Source organism: Mustela nivalis (assembly GCF_964662115.1).
Source record: "Mustela nivalis genome assembly, chromosome: 18".
In the NCBI taxonomy this organism is placed as follows: Eukaryota; Metazoa; Chordata; class Mammalia; order Carnivora; family Mustelidae; genus Mustela; species Mustela nivalis.
The window spans coordinates 27443738-27458380 of record NC_139037.1 but is presented as its reverse complement, the minus strand read 5'-3'; the positions used below and the strand labels follow the sequence as shown (position 1 = coordinate 27458380).

General features: G+C 42.8%; 1 long non-coding RNA gene across 1 annotated transcript in view; it reads right to left on the bottom strand.

Annotated features, from left to right (window-relative positions):
- The window catches only part of LOC309853913, a 254206-nt gene that overhangs the window by 94580 nt on the left and 144983 nt on the right, over nt 1–14643 (bottom strand). The window contains exon 4 of the long non-coding RNA XR_014306025.1: nt 6878–6948. This is a non-coding gene — a long non-coding RNA (uncharacterized lncRNA). The remainder of the gene's footprint in view (nt 1–6877; nt 6949–14643) is intronic.

Below are 14643 nucleotides of genomic sequence, written 5' to 3'. Positions count from 1 at the left end.
AGGAAAGGTCCACATATGGGAACTAATGGTTAATGCCACTCATTAAGCCCCAACTCTCTGTGAAGCTCTGTGTTCAGTGCTGCAAGCCTTCTGCTATCTCCTATTATCTTTAAACAGCCCTGCGAGACATATTTTTATTAGCCCCATTTTACAAATGAGAAAATTGAGGCTAAGAGAAGCTAAGTAATTTGACCTAGAAGTAGAAGAGCTGGCATTTTAACTCAAGCAATTCAGATCCCAAAGCCCATAGTAGAAGCATCATTTGAGCTCCTTTTCGCCCCCCAAATGAATAAAATGTTAATAGGAGTGATATGAGTCAGTGCATTCCAAGCAGAGGAAAGAGAGTGAGGAAAAGCCCGGAGGCAGAGAAATGTAAGGTGTCTGCCTTGGGTGGAAGGATGAGGGAATGTGGTAGAAAGAAGTCTTAAGGGTGGGTTGTGCTTCTGGCTGGATACTGAGGAGGTCCTATCACTTGGTGACCACTGGCTAGCCAGAATGGAGGACATCACATTTTAAGACATAAAAAACCACCTTAGAAAGCTCTGGCTTTCTCCAATTTTAAGCCAAACTGTGTCTATGTCCTTTGAACCTCAACATGGTTCCTATAATCTTTTTTTAAAAGCATAACTAAATCTTTAGCAATTTTGAGTCAAGCAAACATGGACTTCCAGGACAGACTGCTTGTCCTTGCAATGGGCCTTCATGCTCTGGTGACAGAGATAGCAGGGGCTCAGCTGCCCTCCAGCTAATCACTTCTCCTTCTGAGAGGAGTAGCTATGCAAGGCAGTAGCTATTGCCTTGCATCTCTGCCTCATCAAAGGAGAATCAAATTGGTTTGTGGGGCATACTATTGGGATTCATATGTGACATGTTACATTAATAGAGTGTTTGAAGTATGGCCTTCAGAAAGCATGCTTCCATTTGTTGTACTTTATCATAATCAAGAGACTCAGGGCTTTAACTGAAAAAAGAGAACAGGGTCTGGAGTCTACTTACTGGATGGATAGAAGCAGATAAACAGAGGGCAGGAGGCAGACTATTACTGAAAAACACGCCAGTCCATGTTTTCAATAAAAATACGCATTTCGGCATTGCCCAGATGAGGTCTTATGAGCAGGAAGCCTCAGAGTCTTTGGGGAGCATGAGCATGACCAACTTTCTGCAGTGTCTGGAGTGTACAAGAGGGGCCCCAGAGATTAAAGGACTCCAATCATAAAATTAGAGCTGGAAGCAACAATGGAGATCAGTCCATCATTTTAAAATTGGAGAAGCTAAAGCCCAAGGAGAGCAAAGACTTAGCCAAGGTCACACAGATGGTTAGCAATGGGATGTGAGTTGAAGTATCTTGATCTCCAGTTCAGGGTCCGTTTATGACATCATTCTGCCCTCTAGGAGAAAGTCACTATGAGCAAATGGTAAATGTTTTCAGATGTCAGAAATCCAAGTGTGGATACAAAAGGTCAAGGGAGGCTTCAAGGAGGACACAGAACGATGTGAAGTGGGGTTTAACCAGGCAGAAAGTAGAGGGCATTGCAGCTGCAGGGGGATGCCCTCCACCTGCCCAGAATGTGCCAAGTTTGGCATCTCAGTATCAGGAAAAGAAGTAAGCAGATTCTTGTGGTAAAAAAAATTGCTACAGCAGTAAAATTAAATCTCCTTTCCGGAAGAAATGTAAACTCATAAGAGATGAGAAACCTAAACCTTTGTGCCCTAGTTTAACTGTTTTAAGAAACCAACAGCTCCTTGGAAGGTTGAAGAGAGAGGGAAGAAAAAACCTGGCTTGCCTCCCCGCTTAAAGGAAGAGTATTTCTTACAGCAGCTATAAACATTTATGAAGCATCTGAAAGGCTTCATCCCCAGTAGGACAACCAGGACAGGGACAGTCCCCCCAAAGCATGGAGGAACCAGGTTCACCTTCCCCAGAGCCTTTCCCATTCACCAATGGGTGACAGGATCCCAGGAGACCTCAGTCTCCCTTGAGAATAACACGCTCAGTTCATTGGCCCATAACAAATGTCCACCAGCCAGAATGGGATGCAGTCTCTAAAATGATGCAGGTAAAGACAACAGCTAACATGGAGAAGGGTTTATAAAATAAATCTGAGGGCATCTGGGTGGCTCAGAGGGTTAAGCCTCTGCCTTCAGCTCAGGTCATGATCTCAGGGTCCTGGAATCGAGCCCCACATTGGGCTCTCTGTTGAGCGCAGAGAGCCTGCTTTCCCCCCTCTCTCTGTCAAATAAATAAATAAAATCTTTTTTTAAAAAATGAGTCTGGTGAACAGTAGAGAACCTGTGCCTAAAGCAGGATGATGGTAGAGATGTAAAATATACCTAGGATGAATTAAGACTGAAAAGATAAATGAACATAATTGTAACCAGTTGGTGGGATCATGGGTGCTTTTTTCATCTTTAAAAATAATCTTCATTATAATCATATGTGATTAAAATAATAAATACAGTCTGCAATCCTTTTATCAACTGTACTTGCTTTTTTCTCCAGCCCACCCCCAACATACACTGAGCCAATAAAGCAAGGAGGCAGTTTTTTTTTTTTTTACTCACCTTCCCACACCCTCTCTGTAATATCATTTTATACCCTGTATTATTTCTCTAAGACCTAATTCCTTAACTGTCATCTCCAACTACTGACTTCTCACTCTCCTTCTCCCTGCTAGCTGCCTTCCCAAAATATTTCCTAGCATTAAAGCCATCCCCAGAGATCAGCAGTGCATAGCTAATCTGGTGCAGGAAGGGGCCTACAGAGGTAGGGTGCTCTCTAGGATAATATACTTGCTTGACAGCTGGATGGTCTCCAGAGAGCTGATAATGACTTCCCTCTCTGTTCATATATGCCTCTCCCTTTCCTTAAAAATTGGGCTGGCCTTAGTGACCCGCTTGACCAACACAGTGTAAGGGGAAGACACATTCTGGAGCTTCTGAGTCCAGGTCATAGGAAACCTTGTGCCTTCCTCCCAGCAGTCCTGGAATACTTACTCTTGGGATGCTGTCTTCAAGAACCCAGTTACGATGCTGTGAGAGGCCCAGGCCACATGGAGAAACTAAGTGTAAGTGAACCAGTCTAGTCAGCACATGTGGTGACTAGCCCCATAGCTGGCATCGACTTCCAGCCATATGAGTGTGCTATCATGACCAGCCAGCCCCACTGAGCTCTCCGATGACTGCCACTGCAGCCTCCACATGATTCAAACTGTGTGAGAGACCTCAAGTGAAAAATATCTAGATGAACTAACTCAGTTCACAGAACCCAGAAAGATAATAATGTGGCATTTTAAGACACAGGATTTTGGGATGTTTTGCAATGAAACAATAAAAGCATTAAAAAAGAAATTTTTTTTAGTTGGATCCCAAAACTTCAATTTCTGTGGTCCTTGGTTTGGTGAAAGATTCTAGGAAGGACTGCATTTCTGTTCAATCATTTCTTTAATCATGCATTCATTCATTCACTCATTCATCCAACTTAAATATAACAAAGAATACCTCTGTATAAGGTACTGTGGCAGATGCCAAGAGGCTTAGCAAAGTGGATCAGAAACAACCCATGCAAAAACTGTATTTCATCAAAGGTATTGATATATTACATATAAGTGGAAAAATGACTTGAATTTGGATGGGCCACATGGGTAGGATTTGAGTATATGCACATTTAGGCAGAAAGGCATTGAAGAAAATGAGACTAGGATGATCAAGGAAAGACCGGTGGAGCAAGACAGCAGGGAGAAGGCAAGGGGAGCAACAGGAAGGCCTCCAGAATGATCTAAAAGTAAGGAGCTCCAAAGAGAATGGTGGGGAGTAGGTCTGGCTGGGAAGGTTGAGACCTGGCCCTTGAGCAGGTCTCCTTGGGTAGCAGCTCCCTGAGCTGTGCTGTGAATCTGTCTCTGAAGGCCATGATCAACATGATCTGTGTTCTCTGCCACAGACCAGTCACTGATTGTTCCCAGATGCAAGGTCATTGTTTCGCCAAAACCTGAGATTAAAGAATACAAGGATCAAATCTAAATAAATCTCCAAAGAATTCAAATAGCATATCTTTCTGTGCATAAAGGACAGCTCCCATTGCATTTATGAGCTCTAGCAAATTCCATACATTTACCTCCCATTAATATTGATGGGCCCATGAAGATGCTATTAGGTGGGAGAGCATGATCACAGCCCAGAGTTAATGGGTGAAAGAATTGATCCCATTTCAACCTCTAGGGAAATGCTGAAGATGGAGTTGGACAAAGCTTACAGGCATTGTTCCCAAAGTATTATCTGACCTGGATTCCTAACCATGCTGATAACTTGTAGTATGAACTTGGGCAAACTCTCCCTCACTGATCCCCAGTTTCAGAACAATGAAGAGTATTTCTGAGATTGCTTTAAGCTCTGACACCTTGTGATTCTACAGGGGTGAGGTAGGACCTGACTCTTACACATCCGCCATCAACTTCAAATGTATCCATGGAATTCTAAATCCTAATGGCATCAGTGTTTGGCTAGTGCTGTGTATGAGCTGGTGCTAGGCTGAGAGTAAGATCGAATCTCAAATTCCCAATATTTGACTTTTCCCCAGAGCATCTAGAGACCACAATCCCAGTTTCTCCCTGCACATCTCACCCCTGGGGTCAAACTTCATTACTGTATGCCTAAATGTAATAATACATTTAGATTTGGCTCATGCATAAAACACTGTTAGGATTCATCAGAAAGGGGAAATTCTCTTCATCAGATTTTTTTTTCTCACCCTTCTTAGGAGTATAACATAATTTCATCTCACCACACCACAAATTTACATCAACGATTTGGAAAAACAATATTCAGCTTCTCATTAATACTTAAATATCTTATCAAGAGCTTGTAATTTTTTTTAAAGATTTATTTATTTTGACAGACAGAGATCACAAGTACGCAGAGAGGCAGGCAGAGAGAGAGAGGAAGGGAAGCAGGCTCCCTGCTGAGCAGAGAGCCAGATGTGGGGCTAGATCCCAGGACTCTGGGATCATGACCTGAGCTGAAGGCAGAGGCTTTAACCCACTGAACCACCCAGGCGCCCCAAGGGCTTGTAATTTACTATAAACAAGAAGTGATGTTTATGCTAAAGTGAATTATCAGCTCATGGACTTATAAACTGAGTGCTCTTGGTTCTTTGGAGGAGACAGTAGCAGCTTTATTTAAGAACACATGAAGCTTCACAATAATGCAGGCCCCAGTATCCCCAGTTTTGAGTACCGAGATGAGTGTTCCCATACACCAACAAGGGCTCCCTATCTCAGGGGTTGTGGTGCACATAGAATGGCACCATTTGCTAGTACTAAAATGTGCTTCAAATATGATGCTCCTTCTTTCATCTCTATAGGTTGCTATGCTCACCTGTGTCAGTTGATTCAGCACCATGAACCACCCTTCTCTCTTGCTGAACAACCAGGTAGCATTCAGAGGAGAAAATAGGGGATGTCAGTAGGAGTTCCCTCATTAGTTCTGACTTGCAGGAAGTAATGTTAAAATGGACCACCCAAGCACATTTTATTTTGGACCCCTCAGTCTGATGTGTTCCCTGATGTATGCCCAAAATTTTCCCCTCCATTTTCCTTTAAGCAGGTGAGGGGTTGGGTAAGAAAGGATGAGAGTTTGTTTTGAGGAAAGACAACCATGTAGAAAAAGGATAGTCTCATGCCTTGTTCCAAGAATCAAGAAACAATTCCAAGAATCAAGAAATGGTGGCTAAGAGCCAAGGAACAGTAGATAAAACACTGGAGCCTAATTGTCTGGGTTTGAAATCCAGCTCTGCTGCTCACTCTTAGTGTGATGTTAGGCATATGACTTAACCTCTCTGTTCACAGGAGTCAACCCATAATATAGGGAGAGTAACAGTGCTTACAACCCCATGGGGCAGTTGGGATGATTAAATGACATCACACATAGGAAACCCTAGAGCAGTTTGCTATTTTATTGCTCTGGGAGCTTCTGAAGCTACTAAGATAGCCCTAAAACTGAGCTGGTTCCACACCAGCTGGTCTTGTAGACTGTGGCCAGTCAATAAGGAACACCTTTTCCAGGTCCTTCCCACCACATGTCATGAACAGCTCCTGCCTCTTTCCCTCTGAGTTAGGGAAGGGTAAGAAGTAGAGTAGTTGAGAATAAGACCTAAAAAATTCAGGGCAGTTATAACAGTAACAACTGGACAGTCCAGACGCTTGGTTCCAAACCCAGTTCTGGTTCAGATTATGCATGTGATCCTTGTGGAGGTTGATCTAGATGGCCTCCATGATCCCTCCCAGTTCTAAGACTCTGAATCCCAAGAGCCCAGCGTCCTTGCCCAACACCACTGTCTTTGGAATGGAGGCGCTGATCACCATGGCTGCCGTGCCTTTGTAAATCCTGGTGCAGCTCTCCTGTCTGCTTCTTCACATAGAACTGAACTCATTCCAGGTCACAGCTGCCTCCCACTTATACCTGCCTCTGTTCTAAGATGAAGTGATAGTGCTGAAGGGCTTGGGTCCTTTACAACTCCCACATCTGTGGAATCCCCACCTTCATAGGTACCCAAAAGCTTCTGGAACCCCATGGATCAAAGTCTACTAATCACATCCTCTTATGCCTTCAGTAAGGTCTTTTCAGGGGAAGCTCTGAGATAACTAAACTATACTTGTTTTTCTGCCCTGCCCAAAATAACAGCATATGTTTTCTGGGTTATGTCAGCTCACTGAGCTGTCAAAGACACTTGAGAAAAATCAAATATTCTCTGTAGATGGTGTTGCCACACACCTTATACACACACACACACACACACACACACACACTCTTTAAATCACCATACAGAGTCAGGAAATGATGGAGGACTGACATGCAGGAAGAGGAGAATTTTATATGCACTCACCCATTCTTCCCCCAAGTTGAATCTGTGGGCTTTAAAAATCCAAATGACTCCTGAATTCTATCTGCATTAAGCTGAAAAGTAAAATATTTGGCAATCAGAGTTTGGTAAGCAACTTTGCTGAGTGGGCAAAAGGAGATTGGGCCACACTTGGCATTTCCCCTGCTGTCTTGTGTCAGCTATGTTAATGGGCCACTTGGTGATAAATGGAGACACAGAGTGACCTCCAGCATTTGTACTAGAATGTAAAGGTCTTATGTAGGAAGATTTATTGAATTTTAGCAGGTGAGTGATAGCCTTCCCACATCATGAGCTCTCATCAAATATTTCCTGAATGATTGATGTTTTCTTTCACTTTATAGACTCCCTCAAGGAATAAATCCAATTGAAAAGAACAGCACAGAATTTCTACTTAATTAGATGTGTTTCCTATAAACTAGAACTCTTTACTAAAATATAAAAGTATAAGCACTAATTTGAATTAGCATAGTGTCATACTTAAATGGGCTGCTTATTTCAAACCCAGATATATAAATATGTAGGTATCATTAGAAGCTTTGCTCACTGAGGCTTAACTTTCTGGAGTGACTATTTAAACCAGGGGCTCTTTACTTTATGGATATTCCTGGACATTTGAGACTCTCTTGGAAGTTATCAATCTCTTCCTGCAAAAAAAAAATGCATCCATAAATAACATTTTATCACATTTTGAAGGTTTACATAGATCTCATGGAGCCCTTTCATGACCCTTCCTTCTTACCCCAACCCCCTGGGTCTATGAATCCAGATCTAGAATCTCTGACTTTGTTCTTAGCCCTAGTCCTAGCTTAAATACTATGCTTCTCCCCTTGAGTTTTTGCAAATTAGAGTTTGAGAAGAACATCTTCCCTAACCTCAATACTGTTTCAGGTTCAAGATTCAGAAATGCTTGGCAATAAAAGCTCATGCGCATTTTCCTTTATTGTGGTTTCAATCGCCCTAGCAAAGACTTCTTTCAATTTAATGAAGGATGAGGCTTTATCTGCCCTCTACTTTGTCTGTCTTGGCACCTATTATTTTTTCACCTTATACTCAGGGGAAAAAAATTGTCAAAGAGTAACAAGGTCTTGCTAATCTTCACACACATACACACACACACACACACACACACACACAGATTTGCTTTCTCCTAATTAGGAGGGGCTGACTTTTCTTTCTCTTTTGGAAAGCATGTTTCAAGCTTCTGTACTCCTTTCTAGTGAATAGGCTAAAATATGGTTATACATGCTTAATCTTTCTCATTAAATTTAGACTTCCCTGTGACATAACTCTGTTACTTTTGGTGTAGAGCTCCCCCACCACCATCTCTGAAAGGAACAAGATCTCTTTACACAGATCAGAGAAAGTTGGTTAAACAGATATCCTCTCTTTGTTAAGCTGGAAGTCCTCAAATATGATGTCTGAAGAAGTTGTTCAGGCTATTTACATTGGATGAGGCAGAAAGTGAAGCTCAGAGTACCAGTTTATTCATCTGTTTAAACAAGGTAGCTGATTACAATATTAACCTTGCAGGGTTGCCATGAGGATTAAAGGACACAATGTAGGTAAAGTACCTGGCACAGCACCTGTCATAGAGCAGCTAATAACAGAAGCTGTCCAATGGGCTCAAGCAAGGGTAACTACAGCACCATGGACAGCTCCTGCAGTCAACCACTTCACTGGTCCTACTGGATACCTCACCAGGTAGCCCTACTTTATGGAGAAGGACTATGTGGTTCTGAAAAGGACCTTGACCACTTAAGTTAACCTCTGGCTTTCTGTGGCAAGGAAATCATATTCTCTATCCCTACCTGAAGGTACACTCCACTGTATGTGAAGTTTATCAAAAGGGTATCAGTGCTCAGAGGTCTTGCTGGATTAGATAGTTGAGTTTTTATTCAGTGTCCTGTGGCTAAGTCCCCAGTTGACCATTCTTCAGAGATCTTCTTTCCAGGTAAGTACAGGGACCTTAGGACTCTTTATTTTGGCTCCGTTTCTAAAGAGTGTATTTCTTGACTAACATTCATTTCTCAGGGAAAATAATCCGGCCCTAACCTCTACCTTTCTTGGCCTGCTGTGTGGGTTTTGGGGCAATTTCCTACTGCATTTAGGACAGCCAGCTCTTACAAGTGAAAATACCAGCCAAGGCACTGTCTTTCTAAATAGAACACTGACTAAATGTTAGCAGCCTTCTTCGTCAGAATGGGGCAGGAGCTGTGAGGGGGGCTGAAAAACATGTGTACGTGCTCTTTGATGACTGTCGTCAGCTTCTCGAGCTCCTGCCACATGCTGTTACATGTGGCTGCCCACATAAGAGAATGTGTATCTATGGCCCATTTCCCCACTCTGTCTCCAAGCCATGGTTCTTGACTCCTCAGTGCCAGTACCACTTGGTGGCAATACAGGTGAACTCTGTAGCTTTGCTCCTAAAAAAACTCTATGTTAAAATAGAATCTTGTAAAGTGTTTGTCACTTTATCATTGATGGACATTGGTTTTAAGTGCCTGCTTTGAATTCCAATTGTCCCCTGACTGAATGGTTCTAAATACTTCGTTTTCCAGCTGCCCTGCCTCCTGCCAAATTGGTTCTCTTAGGCATTTGGAGTTTGATCACCATTTATCAACTTTTCCCTAAAGCAGGTCTTGTTACTATTTCCCTGGACAATAGTAATACCTCATGGCTGCTTTTATACCATTTCCCCCCACCTTCAACCCAGTTTATACAAAGCTGCCCAGATTAATTTTCTAAAAGTTTACTTAAGCATTCATAGCCTTGCTTAAATTCCTTGCTTGCAATTACATACAAACCCCTCACCCAGTAATTCGGCGTCCTCTTTGATATGTTTCAACCAGCTTTTCCTGCTCTTTTCTCTAATGAATATCTTCTCATATAACAGATGGACTGATTAATAATTCTTTAACAAGTTTACCCTTGTACCTTTATCCATTTTTCTCTGTCCTCCTAGAAGGAGCTCCCTCTTCTTATAAAATCCTCCCATTCTTCCAGGCTGCCACAAGCCACATTCTTTGCACAAATTTTGCTAAGTAACAATAAAAGCTAACATTTAGTAAGCACTTAAGATACACCAGACACTGCGCTAAGCACATTACAGGCATTATATGTCATTTATTCCTAGGGGGGAAAAAAACTATTATAGCCATACTTTGCAGATTAGGAAAACAAAGTCCAAGAAGCTGCAAGGTGTTAGAATTATTGAAAAATGAAGCAGGATTTGAACTCAAGAGAGGCTGAATTTGGGGCTCTTGTCTTTACACTCTCCTGGGTGCTAGACCCAATGCCCAGCACTTGGCTAACTCAGTGTTCCATAATGTATTATAATTACCTTCAATGCATTTGTCTTCTTTTCCTTCACTCTGGATAGTGAATGCATTATCAACTTTTCCCTATTCATCTATATCTATAGCCAGCAGTTTCTGGAATGTTGGTGGAGGGAACTTCAATGAGGGGGGAAACGGGCTGCACAATGTGAGTATTCTGGATGAAGGAGCGGTCTGTGATCATGAGAGGGAATAGGATAAATCGTCTTCTAAACACTCTATAAGCCTTGAAGAAATGCCTACTTCCTTGGGGCAAGTAGTCAAGTAACAAACATCACCTCAGCCAGACAGAGCCCAGAGCCCAGTTGCAGAGGGCTCCATTTTCCACCTAGCTCTTCTACCACTGTCCAAAGGGACTGTGATGGGATAATAGCAAGCCCACTCAGAGAGCAAAAATCATGATGTGGTTGACCTCAGAGAAAGAATGTAGGCCTAAGGGAAGTCAGCCAAGCCTCTGGCTGAGGCAGAGCTATCTGGAAATGGAGCAAGGGGAGTGAGAATGCAAAAGGAGGAGTGGACAGATGACCCATGGATGAGGTCCTTCCATACTCTGGTTGTAACAGAGTACCAGAAAATTTAGAGATTTGAGGCAAGTGTAATAAAGGGACCCTTCTTAGGAGTGTGGTAGGGTATAGGAAAACCATAAGGGAGGTGCTGTGTCCAGGGGTGGATAACAGTAGGGACATTACTACCAGTAATGGCCAGGAAAACACTGGGGAACATGGAGTCAGGGAAGCTGTCTGACAAAAGCAGTGATCATCAGACAAGGAACACAGCTAGCTCATAGCAAATTTGCAGCAAGGTTGCTGGGGGTAGGGGGCAAAGTACCCCAGCTTCATCCTCTTATCTTTCTAATCTACTTCTTAGCCTCCTCATTAACTGAACCTAACCAGAGCCAGAGAGCAAGGATGCTCACTGATACCATCAATAGAGGTCAGCCTCCCCAGGTAGAGGGCAGGGTAGAATGGGGTGGAGGGCAGATCTGGAGGGATAAAGGGAAGACAGATGTCAGAGCCATGGTCTAGCCTCAGTGATCTTGTTAATGAAGTACACACTCACAGAGCATGTTATGGACTGAACTGTGTCTCCCCACCTCCAAACTCGTATGTTGAAGCTTTAACCCTCAGTGTGACTGTGTTTGGAGATAGGGCCTAAATGCGTCATATGGGTGGGGGCCCTGATCCAGTAGGGCTGATGGTGGCCTTATAAGAAGAATAAAAGACACCAGTAATGCATGTGCCCCCAAGGAAATGCCATGTGAGGATGTGAGGAGACAGTGGAAAGGTGCCCACCTGCAAGCCAAGAAGAAAAACTTCAGGAGAAACCAAACCTGCCGACACCTGATCTTGGACTTTCAGCCTCCAGAACTGTGAGGAAATAAATTTCTGTTGTTTAAACCACCCAGTCTGTGGTGCTTTGTCATGGCAGCCCCGGCTGACTAATGCAGAGCAGGAGGGAACCTTAGAGATTGTCCAACTTGACACTCTTAAATCACAGAGGAGTCTTAGCAGCAAGAGCTCATACTGATTTAGAGGCAGGGTTTGGACTAAAACTCAATGAGGCACACTCCCAGGCCAGGACCTCCCATGACACCCAGAAACTCCGAGATGGTAACCATGGGCCAATCCTCCTTGGTTATGTATTTTATTAGGCTTGTCCCAGAGCTGAGTTTTAACTGAATTAGTTTCCAACTCTGAAAAATCAGGAGATTATACATTAATATCCAGATGTTCAACTTCTCTTTAAACATCAAAAGATCTAGCAACTCTCAGCCCACATTCTAGCATGGTTCTGAAGAGCCTCATCTAAGCTCCAGTGGCCTACTTCTAAGGCTTCCACATCAACCAGCCCACCATCATGTCTGCTTCATTCATTTAGTTACTCTCTGGCCCCAATAAGCTCTTCTATCATCAGCCTCTGACCACACTAAGCTATTTCTCAATCTGCTAATCAATATGTTAGCCCCTGCAGGAAATACATGCAGTGAGGGAAGACTCTGGAAGCAAGGGAAATACAACTGTCCTCTAAGAGTTAAACAGTGAAGTCAACCCACAGTTGTGAAGAGCAGAAGGAGGCTAAGTTGTCTCAAAGAGATAATGTCCCCTAGGTGTGTGATACAGGACAGAAACCTCATTGTACAAGTGACATAACTGAAGAAAGAATATGTCAATAGGTGTGGGTTCAGAAAACAGGGTCAAATGCAAAAACGAGATAACCACCCAATCATCATTCATGAAAAGAGGACTATTGTTAAAACAGGACCAGAACATTCCTAGAAAAATTAAGATCTACTGTGCTGTGAGTGCATGGCCCCATCAGCCATTTGAAACATCTTATGGTATCTACTTTGAGTCCATGCTCACCAAACCACCTCTTCTGCAGACCCCAGTTTCCATACAGAAAACTACCAGCCCCTCTGAAACCCCAAGGGATAGATGGGTACTCCTTTCCTTGCACTTCCATGTGCTAGCTTCCTGATTGATTGTATCCATTTTGGGAGCTTTATTAAAAGGCTCACAACACTGAAGATCAATTTGATTCTCTGTGCCCTGAAAAATCCAGTTTCTGAGCCTGCAAGACTGAGAGCCAGATGTTCTCCTAGAGGCCTCTTGAGAGCCAGCAAGCTGGCCTTCCTTGTAAGTTTCCCCTCTTTTTCCCCTCCCTTGTCCCCATGCACATGCCAGAACCTCACTTTGGCCATATGGCCTCACTTAAAAATAATGATCATACACAAGCAATTTAACAAGGGTCTTCTGGATACAATGTTTTAATAAAAAGGAGAAACACTGTATCTGAACATCCATGTCCATGTGTGGCTATTTAAATTAATTAAAATTAAATAAATGTAAAATTCAATTCCTTGGTCATGCTAACCACATTCCAAGGATTCTATAGCTACATGTGGTTAGTGGTTGCTGCCATCTGACAGTCAGTTACAGAACATTCCCATCATCTCAGAAAGGTCTTTATCTGAGGTTCAGCATTTTGCTGAACCTCAGATAAACCAAGCTCCCAACACCTCTTCATGAGAACCTGACACCCACTAGAACCCCAGAGACAGATAAAGATCGAGCCCTTTCATCCAGAAGGCCCTGGCATTTAGCTTGTTCATTCTATACCAGAACTTATGTAGATTGGCAGGACAGGATCACTAAACCCATTCTACAGGTGAGGAAAGCAAAGCTCTTTGGTAAATTGCTCTTGGTAAAGGCTGAGAAATTTCAGGTGAAGCCAGGATTTGAGTCCTGATTTCCCAACTCCTGGCTTAGTGCTCCTCCCACCTACACTATGTTGCCTCTTCAGTAAGAGCTCTCAAGGTTGCTGACTATTTGCTCAAGTGATATAGCATTGGGACACATGGTTTGGAATCTGGAAAAAGGAAGGATGTGTCCCTACCACTGTGTTTTTTTATGGTAAGGCAATGGATGAAGAGGCCCAGCTTGAATGGGGGCAGGGAGAGGGAGGAAGGTGGAGAAGTGCCTGGGAAACACACTGCCCTTATGACAGGAGTTCTGCTTTCCAATCCATAGCGTGGGGGTGACACTGTTTCTTTCCAGCCACAGAGGCAGGTAGAACAATAGACTGAAATCATGGATGAGAAAATGACTGGGAAGGTGGTAAGAAGCTCAGAGGATTATAAGCCTCCTGCTTCTCAGAACCCAAACAAAAGTAAAGCTATAATAAACAGACTCCCCACCCCCTTAGCCTTTTACTGTCATGAAAGAGATAAATGTCAAAGAATCAAGCTTACATCAGACAGATTATATATAAATTTTCCCTTGGGAGTCCACATGTCAGCAAAGGGTCAGCTCAGCCTCCTCTATTTGCCCAGTTGGAGTTTTAAATAATGAGAATTACTCATAATGATGTAAAAAGGCTCTACCGGACTGTGATGGGTCTTCTGAATTGCCAGAAGTAGTCCTTAGGTTTTTATACAGCAAATTTCACTGTAGTACAATTATTTGGACATTGGCAATCTGTGTGTAATTTACATGACAGTCATCATTTAACAGTATGTTACACTTAAAAATTATTCTGGATGATGAGAATTTTATTCTATTACTAAAGAATGATTTGGTTTTGTCATTGACTTTTTCAAAAGCATGGAGGGGAAAATTCAGTTTTTCCTGAGTCTTAACTTTTGGTCTAGTTTTGTGTTTCAATGTGATATGGGCTTTCATGGATAATTCCTTACCAAAATGTGGTGTGCCACAAGTCTCACCTAACGATAGGCTTCCAGGGATGAGAGGGAAGGACGGAAAGGGGGAGAAAGAGAGAGACAGAGACAGGAAGATATACAGAGAAAGACAAGATGACAGACACACAAAGAGAAGAAAACCGAGCCAACAGTAATACCTCTTACCGTCAAGTTCCCACCTGTAAGTGAAAGGATTTCTAAGCCCTCCAGAGAGT